General features: G+C 43.8%; 1 long non-coding RNA gene across 6 annotated transcripts; it reads left to right on the top strand.

The window, feature by feature from the left end:
- The first annotated feature begins 387 nt into the window (after nt 1-387).
- On the top strand, nt 388-6532 carry LOC123096230 (uncharacterized). 6 transcript variants are annotated; one of them, XR_006446507.1, is made up of 7 exons: nt 388-905; nt 998-2156; nt 3139-3560; nt 3867-4088; nt 4222-4365; nt 5122-5176; nt 5318-6532. It is a non-coding gene; the product is annotated as an uncharacterized lncRNA (long non-coding RNA). The 6 variants fall into 6 exon arrangements; XR_006446505.1 differs by having other exon boundaries at nt 998-3339; XR_006446503.1 differs by having other exon boundaries at nt 998-3560.
- Nucleotides 6533-17820: the final 11288 nt, after the last annotated feature.

The raw sequence follows: 17820 nt of genomic DNA, 5'->3' as shown, positions 1-17820 counted from the left end.
CTCCCTCCTACTCCCACCCCTTCTCCGCACTATCACACCACCGCTCCACCCTACGCTGCGTGCATGTACCACCACGCCGCCCTCCCACACGCCATGTTGATTGCCTCACACCGCATGTCCCGCCCGTTCCGCACCAATCTGCCGCCATGCTTCAGGTCCAGCAAGAGTACTACTATTATGGACGGAATGAATGGGAAAACTTACTGACCGACAGGGGTTCATATGGCAGTGTCTAGAAAATAAATACATAATCTCTACTTCTAATGGACGAGTTGGTTGAATAGTCCCCCACTTTCGTCTGGTTTTTTTGACTGGTTTTTTTTCAACCGGTTTTTTTCGCTGGTTTTTTTCGTCTCCCCCATCCCACCCCACACACGCAGCCAGAAAACACCCCGCAAAAAACCGCTCCTGTCGATCCCTCGAGGACACAGAGCCGCCGTCCTCTCGTGCGATCTCGCTGCCGCCGCCCTCCGATCTGCTCCTCCTCGTCTCCCGAGGATACGCATCCGCATCCGCATCCGCCGACGCCGATCCGGGCAGATGCGGCCGTCGTGGATCACGAGGACACCGTCACAACCGGCGCCTCGGATACGTCGCCCGTCATGGATCAGGATCCCCAGGATGCCGACGCCGCCGCGGATCCACTGCCACGCGCAGCTCGGGCCCGAGCCGCGACGGGCTCGGCTATCGCCGCTGCCGCGTGCGCCCTTCGTCTCCAGGCTCGGAGAGCCCCGCCGCCAGCCACCCCCAACCCACATCGGCGTCAAGCTATCTCCTTGGTGTTGTTGTCCTCGATAGGCTAATGACTCGAGGCATGCTGCTAGCAGAATTACAGAAGGCCATACAGTCAGCGGCAAAGTGCTCGCCGTCGCCAATGATTGACTGCTGAGGATCTCCATTCGGGGGTACGTATTCCTCTCTCTCATCCTTCCCTTTTATCTTAGTTTCTTTTGTGCTTTATTTTTTGATCCAGTTTTTCCATGCTTATATTTGATAGATTTAGCTACCTGCTCAAATAAGATGGTCAATAGTTGTTCTATGGATGAAGAAGGAGAAGACAAGGGAACACAATAATTTCTGTGTCATATTATTTGTTTCTGATGGGGCTACTCTGGAATACAGTTTATGGGCGAGAGATCAGACTTTCAGATTGGGTGCGGTATTATATCTCGTCAGATTCAGTAACCAGCGTGGAATTAATTTTAATTTTGTTCCTCATCAGATAAGTAGAGACATGCTTTACCCCAATCTTCATTGATGAATCTCAACTACAAAATCCATGATAGTTGCGCTGTATTTTGTTGGGTCCAACATAAGGCTGAGAGCAGAGTACCTACTTTGTCTTGGTATATCAAAATAATAAGGAATCTGTGAGATTAGATAAGCCAAATAGTTGGTACTTGCTGAGTCTACAAAATTATCTTAAATGTTCCATTTAGTAGTTCACTGAATATTAAACTATGATGTTTCTTCCATTGGGGAGTTGTTTTATGTAGCCCAAACAACAAACAGCCTATGAACTTCTGAACCAATTCTTTTTTTAGTAGGACCTTATGCTCTTTTAACTGAAAAACTGGGAGCACTAGCAGTTCTTCACAAGGTAATCACCTCCTATGAATGTTTGGTGGTGCTGGTCCAATTTCTATTGCATTGCTTCTGATGTATGAATGGACTATTTTCCTCATTTGCTAATTAACGCAACTGGCGTAATTCTTCATGAGAATAGATATTTTTGTAGTGCACAGTATGTTTATTTTAGTTACCCTCCTTATGAATAGATTTTTTGTAGTGTACAGTACAATTTTTTTGTCAGGATTGCATGTTGCTTGCTACTGCTACTTTTGTACAATTGTGTTGTTTTGTAATATTTCTTAACTGTTAAGAGATATTGCCACACTGAGATTTTGCTACGGGAATGAAAGTGGATTGGACAATGCCGCTAGCTCGGATGGCGCCCCATCTGGATGTCGATCGGGGGCGATGTGAGGAGGGCAAGGTAGAGAAAGGGGGTCAGGTTGGCGCCACAGTAGAGGTGAGCGAGGGGGCGGGGTTGCGTCGCTGCTGAGATGCGCGAGGGGATCGGAGCTGCGCCAAGCGGATTCATCAGAGCACTTCGCTCCCGCTGCCTTTGGACTGATGCTTAGATGGATTGATGCGTAAGAGTTTGAATCCTTTCATTTTTCACTTCTCTAATGGGTGGCTGATGGCCTGATGCTTTGATGGATCGATGCATGCTAGAACTGGCTGATATGTGCGTGCGTGTGCACATTTTTTATTTTGATTTTTGTAGAGATTGGTTCATGCTTCTCTTCTTATGGATTTCTTCTTTCTTTTGTCTGTGTTTGTCACTCTGTTGCTGAATGATTTGGTGATTTTTTTCTTTGTGGGCTTATCTGATGAAATTTACTGCTAATTAGATCGTGCACTGACGCTGCCACCAGAAGATAGATCATAGATGCATGTGTTTGCTTTCGAACATGGTGCGTAATCTTTAGGTTTGCCAAACGTCACCTCCGGCAATTTCAGCTCAACATGTCTTGGTTTCTGCAGATGATTTGGTGATTTTTCTTTTCTTTGTGGGCTTATCTGATGAAATTTACTGCTAATTAGATCGTGCACTGACGCTGCCACCAGAAGATAGATCATAGATGCATGTGTTTGCTTTCGAACATGGTGCGTAATCTTTAGGTTTGCCAAATGTCACCTCCGGCAATTTCAGCTCAACATGTCTTGGTTTCTGCATTCTGAGTTTAGAGTTCTACATAGTGGAATGGTTAGTATATGGGAGTTTGCATCTACAGTTGCATACTGTAGTTCCATTCCGTCCTTCCTTATTCAGAGATGAACTGAACCTCTCATTTTTCATGTACTTTTGTGTGATTGTGTGAAAGTGAGGTGGAACTGACTATTCCGGGGGGAAATCAAAAGATACCACATTAGTATAGTAGAACGTACTACTTGCTCTTAAGATTTCAGAAATGACATGTCAAGGACAGGGTATAGAGATCCGAAGAGTATTCTCCTTCTGTCATCGGTTGTTAAATTAGTAACGCCCAGCATCGTGTGCGATGGAGCCCTTACCGCTGTTCACAACTGAACTCTTTATTTTATTTTAATCCTTCGGATTTGTCGGGTCAGGGATCCTTCAGTTTTGTTGGATCAGGAAGTAAGAGCACCGGGACTTCAAGGACGATGTAGATTGTCGAAGGCAAAGTTGCAGAGTGCATGGGCAGCAGTACCAGTGCAAGAACCTCGCGCATGACGGAGCTGCTGTGGTAGAGAAGCAAAACCCAACGACTAACTCTACAAGCTCTGGTCGCTGTCTTAAACATCACTAACGTAATCATATCTCACTCCATTATGCAAATTTTATTTCTGATTTTTTTATTCTATTTCAGTACTTGTACCTTTTTACAATGCGTTTAGTGCATATGAATGAAGTATATTGATTTATCTTCTACCTATGGTTTTCTGTGCTTTATTGGTGCTCAACGTTTTTGACATGTTGGCATGCATATTACTAAATTTGGTCAAGCAACCCGCCAACAAATACAAAGAAGGTGAGTTTATAATGTGTAATACCCGTTTTCTTTTTCTTTTTATCCTGCAATGTGCAATACTTAAATGGAATTCAGTTATTGATGTTTGTTTTATGGGGTTGAAAAAAGAATCTCAAATTTGGTGACCCTATGTTGCTCGTTTGATTATGATAAATGCTTGTTGAAATGAGCCAACTGATTTTTTTCTGCTTTATGTCACCCTTGCGTGACGAAAGTTATATTGTCTAAGGGACGACTTAATTGATTATAGTTCTCTTTATCCCTGGAAGGTGCTATGCAACAATACAAAATTGCTTTTGTTTGCAGGGCTATATGTCTTCTGATCGTCTTGATGGCATATATGAGGACCTGCAATACTGAACCTGGAAGTTAGTCGTTGAGGCAGTGGTCATGGTAGTGATATCTACTGCCAGAACATAAACGTTTGGCCCTCCTTGTTGCCACGAAGGATTATGATCTACTGGATTTACAGAACCAGTTAATGGCATGATGCTGGCAGTAGTAATGGAGGGTTGTGATTTCTGGATGGTAAATTCAGAATTGGAAATGATATTTTCTAATGTATTCATACAGTTAGATAAGTATCATATTAGATTTTCTTCTCTTACCTGGAACTTCTGCCATGTAAAGTGTGCTTCCCTTTGATTTGCTGTTGTGCCAGGAATAGGACGGATTGGCGTCCTCTTCTCACGAAACACACTGACACAAAATTTCTGGTTTCTGACGTACAAGGATTATTTACTATGAACAAATATTGCAATGTTCATTCGTAGTACTGTTTGTTGAGGCGATGCCTCTCCTACAGGTATGAAATTATCGTTGGGCCTTCAACTATTTTTATTTGATGTATATGATTCCAAACACTACTTGTTCCAGTACTACATATTGGACAAAAACAATTTCCTTATATGCTAGAACACGACATGGCTAATTAGTAATTGCACTACATTCCTAATAACTGTTAAACTTTTGGGAGGCATGGCAATGTTCTTCAACCATGATTAAGCTCATATATAATTAGACACTTCAAATAGAATGTCCTGTGACACAACTCACCTTGGTAACTATGCTACAAAGTGTCTGAACCTGCATTTTATATCAGGATGATAAAATTTCACCAATCTATCATCGTTCACACTAAATTGAACTTGGGAGTGTTAAAAACCGCCGTCACTAATTTAGCTAACCGCTCACCAGTAGGTAATCTAGCTAATCGCTCACCAAGTAAGTAATCTTTAATCTGAAGTTGTATATTGACTGTAGGGCAATAACAACCCAGTTTTCAACAGCTGCAAAATACTGAAATGCTGCTAATTTAAGAATTGAAGAGATTGCCTTTTCATTTTGTAAAATCTTCCTGTTCCATTGTGCCATCTGAAGTGACCAAGCATGATCTTTGATTGGCCATGTATGATGCAGCGGAGTCATTTTATTAAGCTGGCATTAGTAGTTTTGCATTTTGCATGATTTGTGTGCAAGTTTGAACGTCTGTCGAATAATATTAATTATAATACTGAAACAGTCTGTTATTGTTGTTATCTTCTTGGGAGTACTTGAGAAGGCGCGAAGAGGAAGGTGGGGACACGCCATGGCAGAGGCCAGTGCCGAATCTACGTGTAAGCCGTGGCGTCGGGTAACCCATAGCTTTTTTATAGCACCCCTTTGTTTTTCTAAATTGTACGCATTAGTCCTTGTAACTTGAGAAGATTGACCCCACAGATTTCTAATGTCCCCACATGGTATTCTTGCTGGCGCAGCTGCTGGCAGAGGCGCGTGGTTGACAGGAGGAGCCGGGGAGGCATGACGGTGGACATGTGGATGTTATCGTGGCATTGACACATTTCGCCCTACCAACACTGCATACCAACGTGACTGAATGTTATCGTGGCTTAGATGCCCTATCAAATTCTTGCTTGACTTTTTGGTTTTGTATACATGGTATTTCTCATGTGGAGTTGAAACCACATTTGGTTGGTCCAATAGTAAATAATCATATGTTTCACTCTAAAATCATATTGCATATAGAGTGACGTTACGTTCTTGTGCAAATTACTACACACATATACATGGAGTTGCCTGAAAAAGTCTCACACTTGGACTCCTGCAAGTAACACTATCGCTCGCTTGTAGAGTTTGCAACTGGTGATAACTGTCATACTACTGGGTAACAGCCTTACTCGAATCAGCCTTGACCTTGTATAATATACATAGTTATTTGGTGCATGGTATTTTTAGTGAATTTGATCAAAACTTTGTTATTTTAAGTACATTTGTACTTTAGTTGTTTATTCAAATAAATTTGTACATTTGAGGACACGGTAGGCGCACCAACCGCACTATAGCCTTGCAGTTTTTCCTAATTTCTTTAGGTATGCGATGTCAATTTAATATTCACATATATGCTGAAATTTTGACTTCGAAGGACCATCACTGAAGTTATATGCTGAAATTTTGACTTCGAAAAACCAGCACTGAAGTTATATGAAGTTCCTTGCAAGAGCTATATCATTCTTTTGAGTACTACTAATTAATTCCCATGAGTACCAATGGTGAGATTTTCAGGCGTAAATACTTGATGTGATTCTCATTGTTGGCAATCTTCATGAACCTATCAAGGAGAACATTGCAATACTAATTGTTGCACAGGTGTTCTCAACACCGGCTAGCAACAAGAGAGAATGATTGTTCAATGCTCACTGTTGTAAGCTTGATCCAAGAGGAGCTTCTCAATGTTGTACATGTAGGCTGTGAGTAACCGAAATAATACCTATTTGTTCACTCTTTTCCTATACCTATGATTCCTCTACCACTGTTCAGTAGAGTTCAGTTATGTGCTTCAATATGAGGAAGTCATCATCTTTTAAAACATACCGTTGCCTACTCAAACATATTTTGTTCCTTTTTGTTTCCAACAGATTATGTATAAAAACACGTGTACAATAAGCGGCAGAACCTGCATTGGACCGTCCTCATTTGCTCTGTCCATTTTTTCCAAAGAAATAACACTTCTGCAGTCCTACACATTTAGAGATACGATTTAGTGTGCTATTACAATCCTCGTAATCACACGCTATATTTTTTGTGAGAATTTCTGTCATCCATTCTGATTTTGAGGCAAATATATCAGTTATTTTTTTTTGTTCTAGCAAGGTACCATATACATGTTATGAAATTCGCCTTTGCCTTCTAGGTCAACCATATAGGCAGGAGGGAATTCATTTATCAATAAAAATAAATTTGTCTAGGGGATGTTATCTTATCTCTCCAGTATAACCAAATGAACACTATGATGAACTTAACATCTCCCTGTCATTATTTCTCTAAGATGCAAGCGACATAAAATTTAAAAAGCCCGTGGCAACGCACGGGCAGTCTACTAGTGAGGTTTAGGTACTCTGCTGGACGAGAGGCAACAACATGAGCTTTGCTACACTTACGTAGAGTAGCAATGAAAATTTACGTAAATGGTGACGCGTGGTTGTTTGATTGGATTGCACAGGGCACAATCCCTGAAATTCAGGGGGTAGATTAGTGGAGATTACGAAAGAAGATGCTTTGAAATTCGTAGGTGTAGCCTATTTGCAAAAAAAAAAAATCTTACATTGCCTATACTTAAAACTGATCTTACACAACCAAATCTATTTGATGGAGATGCTCTTATGAGGCTACAGATTTGGCGATCAAAATTACAGTCCCCGAAGATTCCTTTTTGTTTCATTTGAGCTCACACTTTCCCATGCATGTGCACTACTCATGGCATGAAGCTGCATGCGGAAACTTCCTACAAAAGGAATATGTAAAGCGGCGGGTACAAGGTAACGTACCGTATCGTTTGAATCTTTTTTTTTTGCGAGAAATCTTCCGGGATTAAATACTCATCGTAATTTGCCAACCAAAATCAGGCGAACCACGAGAACTAAGATCAAGTAGATACTAGTCCCAAAGGAAGGCTCCATGTAGGGTTAAAATCACCAAATTCATTGATTCATTGAGTAGTACAAAATACAGCCAGGCCGGTGAAAGAATCCATCTCTACCGTCTCCCCATCGTCTATCTCTTTTCATTGCAGAGGTGCTTTGTCCAGGATCATGCATGGCATGCACCACGCAGACGCGCAGTAGCTTGGGAAATAAAGCTTTGCAGGCGAGCATCACAGTTCACAAAGCGCCAATGATTCCTTCCATTCCCGGCCCACGCATACACGTCGCTGCTGTAAAACAATGGCCATTCATCGTCGATTGCCATGAATCGGTCGATCCACCGCCACTGCAATATCAAAACCATGGTAGATAAAATCAACGTTTAAGATCGTCCACTCCATCAGAAATACAAATTTCTTTTCTAAATAAACAAACACCACAACATACACATGGTCAAAAGAAAAACAAGACCCAATCCAGTCCAACCAGCGGCGCACGACCCGGCGGCCTTGCCCCCTTGGCTTCCATTCCTCCCCAACAGTTCCGCGTGTACGCCCGGGCCGCGCGGGACACAATCATTCACCAATGCATTTACCCAGGCACAGGCAGTTAGGCACACGGAAAAACGTGCACGGCAATGCCATGCAGCAGGCAGGCAGGAGAGCAGGGGAGCTGCAAGTACGTACTGTAAACTATACGCCCTGCGAGCGATGGACTGGGTGTGTCCGATTGTCACCCGAGCATCTGCAAGCCTGATGAGAAGCAGCGAGTCGCATCCAGCATGCAGCAACAGATGGAGATCAGATCCTATCAGTATCACTGCTGCAGAGTGATGGAGTGGCCGGTCGGGCGCCCGCCGCCCATTGGCAATGGCCGGCCCTTTGCTTGCAACTGGTCGTCTCTGACGGACGTGTTCTGAGTTTTCCTGTACGCAGGGGCTCTGGCGACTACTGGCGCTCCGAGTATGCGGAACACCAGGGTGGCGACCGAGGCCGACCAGCTCAGATTTTCCAACGCGGCATGCACCTCGCGTGGCGTTCCGGTCTAGCTGTCGAGCACGTCAATCAAAAGAAATTGGGAGTATCCGCAACAGGTGTTCTTTTTTACTGCTGTGCTAGCTTCAACTCCCAATGAGACGTACGTACTCCAAGCAGCTGGTCCGTGAGGTTCGATCGGCTCAAAGGTTTCCTCCACGCTGTGCGCTCTGATGGACACAATGACACGAACCATCCACGGACCGATTGTTGCTGGTGCACGCGATCCGTGATTCGTTCGAGTCCGCTATGCGTGCTGCCGCTGCCGCTGTCGTCCAATCCAGCTCCAGCTCCAGGTCAGGCCATGGCCATGGCCGGCCGCGGGCGGAGGAGAGCCAGCACTGTTACGTGGCGCGTCGCATCGCTTTGCCTGATTTGAGCAGCAGCCAAAGCGGTCGTCGGCGAGGTGAGGTGAGCCGGTCAAGCCCGACCTTTGGCAACCGGCGCCTCTCTCCCCCTCTTTTTCCTTCTTTTTCGCGCTCTTTAGTCTGTGTCCATGTCCCGACTGGGTGCTGGCTTTGGGCCTGGCCGCTTTGGCTGGCCACCTCACCCTCGCCTGCTGCGTTTGCGTCGCGTCCCACCTCATGGTCATGGAACCCCATCCCTTCCTTGGCCTTTACATATTTGCTTTGCTCCTCCTCACCTTTACTACTTTCCGTGTTATCCTCCAGAAATCGCACCCATATTTTATAGCTGATATTCCTTACTTGAGCCGCAGAAGTTCTTAACTTGTGAAGATTTGAATTGATATTCCATGAGTGCAGTTTTCTTTTTCGAAAGCCAGGCCCTAATGCAAGTATACAGTATTGTCATTAGCTATATTTTTCCTTTAGAAATGATGTTGTACTAATTTGCACTAACCAAAGTAAACACTAGTAATCGAGTAATAACGGGGTTCCTTTAATTCGTAGGATAGGAAAAAAGGAGGAACATGAAAAGTGAAGGATTGATATGCCGTGTCCATTTGAATCCCATGGAATTGAAAAGCAAAGGGATTGGCGCAAGTGTGTGTTTGATTGATGAATAGGAATTTTCTACGGAGCTCACACTTAATTTCCTACGGAATAGACTAGGGAAATTTCCATACGGGTGATTCCCAATGATTACATTCCTACAAATCAAACAACACTTGTAGGGAAAATTACATAGGAATCGTGTGAAAATCCTATGAATCATAGGAACCTGAAACAATCATTATTAATTGAAAATGGTTAGCTAATAATCCCAATTATTCGGACCTATATAGGCCCTCTTTGCTTTAAAGGAGTTTCATATTTGGAAGAATTGAATTGCTCAAAGATTTTTTTTCATGTGAATCTTCTAGTTTTGTAAACGGTTCGATTTTCCGTCTGGTCGATTTTACACTCCCCTTCAAGGAATATTTGATCAAACCTCATAGAAACAATTGCTTTGATTGTTGGGGAACGTAGTAATAATTCAAAATTTTCTTATGTGTCACTAAGATCAATCTAGGAGATGCTAGCAACGAGAGAGAAGAAGTGCATCTTCATACCCTTGAAGTTCGCTAAGCGGAAGCGTTACAAGAACGCGGTTGGTGGAGTGGTACTCGCGGCGATTCAAATCACGGAAGATCCGATCTAGCGCCGAACGGACGGTGCCTCCGCGTTAAACACACGTACAGTCCGGGGACGTCTCCTCCTTCTTGATCCAGCAAGGGGAGAGGAGAAGTTGAGGGAGAACTCTGGCAGCACGACGGCGTGGTGGTGGAGCTTGTGGTTCTCCTGTAGGGCTTCGCCAAGCACTACGGAGGAGGAGGTGTTGGAGGAAGGAGGGGCTGCGCCAAGGGAAGGGGTATGGCAGCCCTCCCCCCCCCGCACTATTTATAGGGGGAAGGGAAGAGGGGGGCGGGCCCCTAGATGCATCTAGAGGGGGGGGGGGGGCGGCCAGGAGGGGGAAACTTGCCCCCGAGGCAAGGTGGAGGCGCCCCCCTCCCCAAGGGTTTCCAAACCCTAGGTTCCTTGGGCCATTGGGGCGGGGGCACCAGCCCACTAGGGGGCTGGTTCCCTCCCATATTCAGCCCATTAAGTCCCTGGGGCAGGTGGCCCCACCCGGTGGACCCCTGGACACCTTTCGGTGGTCCCGGTACAATACCGATAACCCTCGAAACCATTCCGGCGACTGAAACTGGACTTCCCATATATAAATCTTCACCTGCGGACCATTCCGGAACTCCTCGTGACGTCCCGGATCTCATCCGGGACTCCGAACAACTTTAGGTAACCACATACAATTTCCCATAACAACTCTAGCGTCATCGAACCTTAAGTGTGTAGACCCTACGGGTTCGGGAACCATGCAGACATGACCGAGACATCTCTCCGGCCAATAACCAACAGCGGGATCTGGATACCCATGTTGGTTCCCACATGTTCCACGATGATCTCATCGGATGAACTATGATGTCGGGGATTCAATCAACCCCGTATACAATTCCCTTTGTCCATCGGTATGTTACTTACCCGAGATTCGATCGTCGGTATCTCCATACCTCGTTCAATCTCGTTGCCGGCAAGTGTCTTTACTCGTTCCGTAACGCATGATCCCGTGGCTAACTCCTTAGTCACATTGAGCTCATCATGATGATTCATTACCGAGTGGGCCCAGAGATACCTCTCCGTCATACGGAGTGACAAATCCCACTCTCGATTCGTGCCAACTCAACAGACACTTTTAGAAATACCTGTAGTGCACCTTTATAGTCACCCAGTTACGTTGTGACGTTTAATACACCCAAAGCATTCCTACGGTATCCGGGAGTTGCACAATCTCATGGTCGAAGGAAATGATACTTGACATTAGAAAAACTCTAGCAAACGAACTATACGATCTTGTGCTATGCTTAGGACTTGGTCTTGTCCATCACATCATTCTCCTAATGATGTGATCCCGTTATCAATGACATCTAATGTCCATGGTTAGGAAACCACAACCATCTATTGATCAACAAGCTAGTCAACTAGAGGCTCACTAGGGACATGTTGTGATCTATGTATTCACACATGTATTACGATTTCCGGTTAATACAATTATAGCATGAACAAGGAAATATAATAATAACCACTTTATCATTGCCTCCAGGGCATATTTCCAACATTGATACTATCATGGACCTAATACTTTGAAGGAAGTTCTACATTGTTCCTCTGATGCAACTATGCGTTTTTCGATAATGGGTGGATTTTATTAACTCAAAATGAAGCATCAAGTAGACACATAACACACATGCACACACCCGTTCTCTGCATAGTTAGGATGCACACAACCAACACAAACGCACACACACAACGCCGATAAATAGCAAAGTCATACAAAACCGAAGCTATGCCTTAGCCAGGAAAAGAAAACAAATGATAAAAAACAACGATCAAGATACTATAGCAACTACCATATCCACACCAAGAATGTCTTGACGCCACAAGGGCTCTTCGAAAGAATTGTCTTCTTCTTGAAAATGACGCTTAAGCGCCACCGTCATCGGATTCAACAACCAAATGTCAGATTCTGACTTCAACAATGTCACGACGCAAAAACATTGCAAGGCACTGTATTTTATATAGTTGATATTCCTGACTTGAGCCACATGAGTTCTTAACTTCAGAACATTTGAATTGATATTCCACCAGTGCAGTTTTCTTTTTTGCAAGAAAGGCCCTCATGCAAGTACGCAGTATTGTCGTTAGCTCTACTTTTTTTCCTTTCGAGATGATGTTGTACAACTTTTCACTAGCCAAAGTAAACACTAGTAATCAAGTAAAGCAGGGGCTCCTTTGATTCATAGGATAGTACAAATGAAGTATGTGAAAAATGAAGGATTGGTATGTCGTGTCCATTTGAATCCCATGGAATTAAAAGACAAGGGAACTGGCGCAAGTGTGTGTTTGATGGGTTCATAGGAATTTTCTCCATAGCTCACAGACTTAATGCAAACTTTCCTATGAAGTAAACTAGGGAAATTTTCATATGAATGATTCCCAATTAGTGCATTCCTATAAATCAAACAACATGAAAGAGCATGGTGCCTCCATGTTTGCTTTTGGTAATTGATGATAATCCCAATGGACTAATGGTTGCCTTGAGTTATATTTGAAGGGTATGTCCATAGGCAATGCTCGAAGACCATATGTTCGCTTCAAGGTTGAATGAAGGACATTATGTGATGACCAAGGCCGGTGTTATTCATTGAGTTATCGAAAGATTGGTTTGGTGAAAGTTTGAGCCTATTGCAAGCATGTCTTGAAGAACAAGATTGTGTGAACATTTATGTTTACCTTCAAGACATCACCTTAATGAAGGGAGAAGATATGGTACAAGGTTGATCAAGACTAAGTGCTAATTAATAGTGGATTCAAGTTAATCAACACACAAAGCGTAGAAGATGTACCGAGTGGGATCAAGTGATCCCATGGTATGGTAAACATTGTCCATTACGCTTTGTGTACTAACTCATGATCTATGTGAGGTTTCTATGTGGGGTTAGGGGTATCATTCTATGGGTTTGCACCAAAAGGAATATCTCATATAACCCATGGAGGATGACATCAAGTGGTGATCATCATCAAGGTTACTGTGTGCAAGTTCAAGAGGATCATCACGAGGAGATCATATACTTGAAGCTTGCCAACCATTTGGTGATAACGGTCTCCTGAAGATGTGCCTAAGAGTGGCTCTCCCATAGTGGAGTGATACGTCTCCATGTATCTATAATTTTTGATTGTTCCATGCTATTATATTATCTGTTTTGGATGTTTTATATGCATTAATATGCTATTTTATATGAATTTTGGGACTAACCTATTAATCTAGAGCCCAGTGCCAGTTCCTGTTTTCCCCTTGTTTTAGAGTTTGAAAAGGAATACCAAACGGAGTCCAAACGGAATGAAACTTTCACGATGATTTTTCCTGGACCAGAAGACATCCAGAGGGCTTGGAGTGCACGTCAGGAAAGCCACGAGGCGGCCACAAGGTCGGGAGGCGCGCCCAGGGGGTAGGGCGCGCCCCCCACCCTTGTGGGCCCCTCATGACTCCACCGACCTATTTCTTCCGCCTATATATTCTTAAATATCCCAAAACGTTCCAGGAGAGCCACGAAACCACTTTTCGACCGCCGCAACCTTCTGTACCCGTGAGATCCCATCTAGGGGACTTTTCTGGTGTCCTATCGGAGGGGGATTCGATCACGGAGGGCTTCTACATCAACACCATTGCCTCTCCGATGAAGCGTGCACTACAGAAAAAATACACTTTCGTGATGATACATGTTTGTCATAGTAGGTCACGTTTTCTGTCATGCATGTACATCCATGAAGATTTTATGACAGAATTAAGATAGTCATACCTGTGCTGTCATAAAAGTGTTCCATGACATTACCAAAATTATCATCTCGGAAGTGTTCACTTCCATGATGATAAATCGCGTGTCACAGAAGTGCTTTCTTCAAGGGTGACCGACACGTGGCATCCACCGTAACAGAACGTCGTTAAGCTATCGGGTCCGGTTTTGGATCCGATAACCCGTTAACAGCCCCGACCAATGGGGATTTTCCACATGTAAAATCATCATTGGCTGGAGGAAACACGTGTCGGCTCACCGTTGGGACAGATGTCATCCACTCATTGGACCCAAAGCGCCTATGATACGTCGACACGTGGCACGACCCAACAGAGGCCCATTCCTGTGAAAAGGCCGGCCCATTTGACTTGGTCAAAAGGTGGCGGGCCGGCCCACGCAAGCCTGTTAACGGCCTGTTCGCATATAGCCCATTTACAACCCGCTAACCCAGGGCCCGTTTACGGCCTATCCGAATTAGGCCCAGTAGCGTCATCTGGGCCGTCCAATATAATTCCAGCCCGTTTTAACTTCTGGCCCATGTATGGCCCATGACGTCTTTCGGCCCATATGAGGCCCTTAGCAACCCTCGACCCCTTAACTGCCCGTGGTAAAACTGGCCCGTAATGAATAGTGTATCACTTTATACCCATTAACTGCCCATTATTCTGTTGGGCCGTTTCCAGCCCATGTTATCTTTCGGCCTTCTCAGGGCCCATTTATTCTTAGGCTCATTTCCAGCATTCGTTTACTTACGTCCCGTTACTATCATTTTCTGCTTGTGGGCCAAATTTAGCCCGTGGTTACAGTCGGCCCGTTTGTGGCCCGTTAATATGTTGGGCCGTTTTCATGTAAAAAAACCGTTGGGCTGTTTTCATAGAGTTATCAAATACGGCCTATTAACGGCCCGTTATTGTCCACGAATAGTACGACCCATGATTGGCGAAATGATGATACGCCCCGTAGAAGGCCCATGGATCCTACGGCCCGTAAAAGGCCCATGGATCGTACGGCCCGTAGAAGGCCCACGGATCCTACGGCCCGTATAGAAGGCCAATGGATCCTATGGCCCGTAGAAGGCCCATGGATCATACGACCCGCATGAGGCCCATGGTTACAACAGTCCGTGTGTTGCCATGATTATTTTGGCCTAGTTTCCAAAAAAGGTTATTGTGGCCACTAGAAAAACACCGAAAAAGAACTGAAGTGACTACAAGCAAACAACTAAACAAGACAATAAGGAAATAAATAAGCAAGCAATTAACGCTAGCCTATTACCGCTATTACACATATTACATCCACTGGGCATCAAAGTTCTCCACCAGTGCAAATATAGGGAACAAAGCAGCATATTACATACACTGGCCGTCAAAATTGGCCACCAGTGCAAATAAACGCGGCAGCAAAACAAGAGCATAACTGAAACAACTTCAGAAGAGCTCAAGAAACGTTATCCTGGGTATCCACCATGCTGGCAATAAGCTTAGCAAGCTTATTAGCTTTGTCCTGTTTGGCGCTAAAATCCTCCAACGCTTGCTGTTGCACCAGAAAGTATGCATCTGAATGCTCCAGGGACTTCCGCAGTCCTTCCGCTTCTTGTCGCAGCACAGCTGATCGATGTCTTTCAGCTTGTAGTTGAGACTCAAGAAACCGAACTGATTTACACAGTTAGTTTGAATAGCTTGTGCAAGCGGTAGTGGCCAGTAACTCGAACACTAAACCAAGACAGGACTTTGGGGTTGTCTCACTGTCTTTGAGATAGTCTTCCTTAGATGTTTTATCAGCTTTGTTGGAGACCAACAAGGATGTGTCACTATCCTGAACCTTATCTGCATTACTTCCTTTACCATTGCTTAATAAGGCACTCTTCCCCAATATTATGTCAGCATTCTAAAAGAAGAAACAAGCAGACACATAACCACATTTAGCATGTACTAGTATATGAAACTCATTTCGGTGAACCAGTTCATAGTAAGGTGGACAGGATTAAACTACCCAGTCTTCTATTGCCAAGTACTAGTACATAATAAAAGCATCAAACAAACATATATCTATGTCTTATGGTCACTGCATTGTCTTGCCAAATCAAAATAGAGACACGGTTCAAATCATATCAGTTCAAGACAAAGCAGCAGTGAAAGAATACAAAGTGTGGGAAACTACACGGCACAACAAGATTTCAGATGGGTACCACGGGTCTACATGTACAACAACACTATTGGCTCTGTTGTGATGCTAGTAATGTGCATGATATGAGAAGTCAACTGTATACACAACTGAAATTGAAATCAACAGAGCTATTGATAAGAGCAAGCATGTTAAAGAAACATGCGTGAACATACCTGCTGTGCCATTGGAGTTTCGATTGGATCCTTCAATTTAAAAATAAGTTTGTATGAGTAAATACAGTGATACAAGAGCAAAGCAGTATGCACGATAGCAATCATAGTTAAAAAAGGCGCGCCTAAGCGAGCGCTGAAGCGCGCCTAGGCTCTAGGCGTTGGCAAAACGCATTGCGCATAACAACGCTTAATCTGTGCATAACTGCACATAAGCATGCGATTTGGTCAGTAAAGCGCAAGGCGGTGGCAAAACGCATAATTAACACCTAGCGCTTTTTTGAACTATGATAGCAATGGAATCTTAAATTAGAACAGTTTTTCTTCAGGTTTAGGCACTTGTTCTACATGAACAGAGTACAGTAAGACGCAAGAATATAGTACTTAAAAATAGAAAATGAGCTCATAGACCTTACCACATTCTTGGTTCGGGACCAGTACAGAACAAGGCGTTCCCAGTCATCGTCCAGTAAATGTGTCTCAGGAGAATGTAAGGGAATTTGATGAGTTTCTTTGCCGGTGAAGTACGTTTTCTTCAGGTAATTCCGATACTGCCACCAAGCATTCTTGAAGATAGCAGAGGTATTAGCACAGGTTACCTCATCCTGAGTTTCCAAATCGGTCTTCTCTATAGAGAAAAATGGGAAAATTTGCTGTATTATAACCATCATGGAGGTAGGATGTATGGGACAAAGCAAAGTAATTGCCATGAATAACATTACTTACACATAACTCCTGGACAAACACCAGCAACTGGCATTTTCCTTCATCTTCAGTATAATATTTCCAAGATGGGAAGATACGCACATACGATTTAACAACATCAAATGCGATAGATGCTAAACTACAACTAGCTGGCTGTGCTTCCTCCACAGGAATAGGCGTACTAACTGGTGGAGTTGGGGTTCGCCGTGGTAGTACTGGCCCTTTGGGCACTGGAGCTGCCTTACTAACTGCTCTTGTTTGGGAGCTCTGTGGTGGAGATGGTGCTGTGTCAACAGGAACTAGGTTACTATCTGCTGGGGTTGGGGTTAGATTGGGTGAAGCTGGTTCTCTGTCCATCGCAGTGGGGGTACAATCTGCGAGAGTTTGGGTTATGTGTGGTAGGGCTGGTTCTCATGCATGTACAACCGGGGTGCTATCTCCACCAAGAGGTAGCACTGTTTTATTTGAAGACCGTGTTTTTAGTCCGCTAGATTCTGGCATCACCCGCTCCAATTCAAATGGCTGATAAACAGGAAACATAGTTGAATGTACAGACATTGTATGAGAGACAGATGCAATAGATAGTGTGGAAAAAAGAGGACATGAAATAGTTGACATGTATATTGTTTAACTAAAACGGATAGCATGACATAATTTCATATATATGATGTCTATCTAAACTGGATAGCATAGCATAACATAATTCAAAGATATGATGAATAACTAAACAGGATCGCATGACATAATTCACCTACATGTTATCTAAGTAATCAGGATCACATCATTTAATTCCATATGTGATTTATATGCTAAACAGAGGGCATTAGATATGATGTCTGAACTAAGAACATGGTGTTGAATATTGTGTATATGATGTCTAAACTATGCAATGCAAGACACCATATGCATGATATG

The sequence above is a fragment of the Triticum aestivum genome, chromosome 4D (genome assembly GCF_018294505.1).
Source record: "Triticum aestivum cultivar Chinese Spring chromosome 4D, IWGSC CS RefSeq v2.1, whole genome shotgun sequence".
Lineage (NCBI taxonomy): Eukaryota > Viridiplantae > Streptophyta > Magnoliopsida > Poales > Poaceae > Triticum > Triticum aestivum.
The sequence above is the reverse complement of the archived record's forward strand: the minus strand, read 5'-3'. Positions and strand labels throughout refer to the sequence as shown.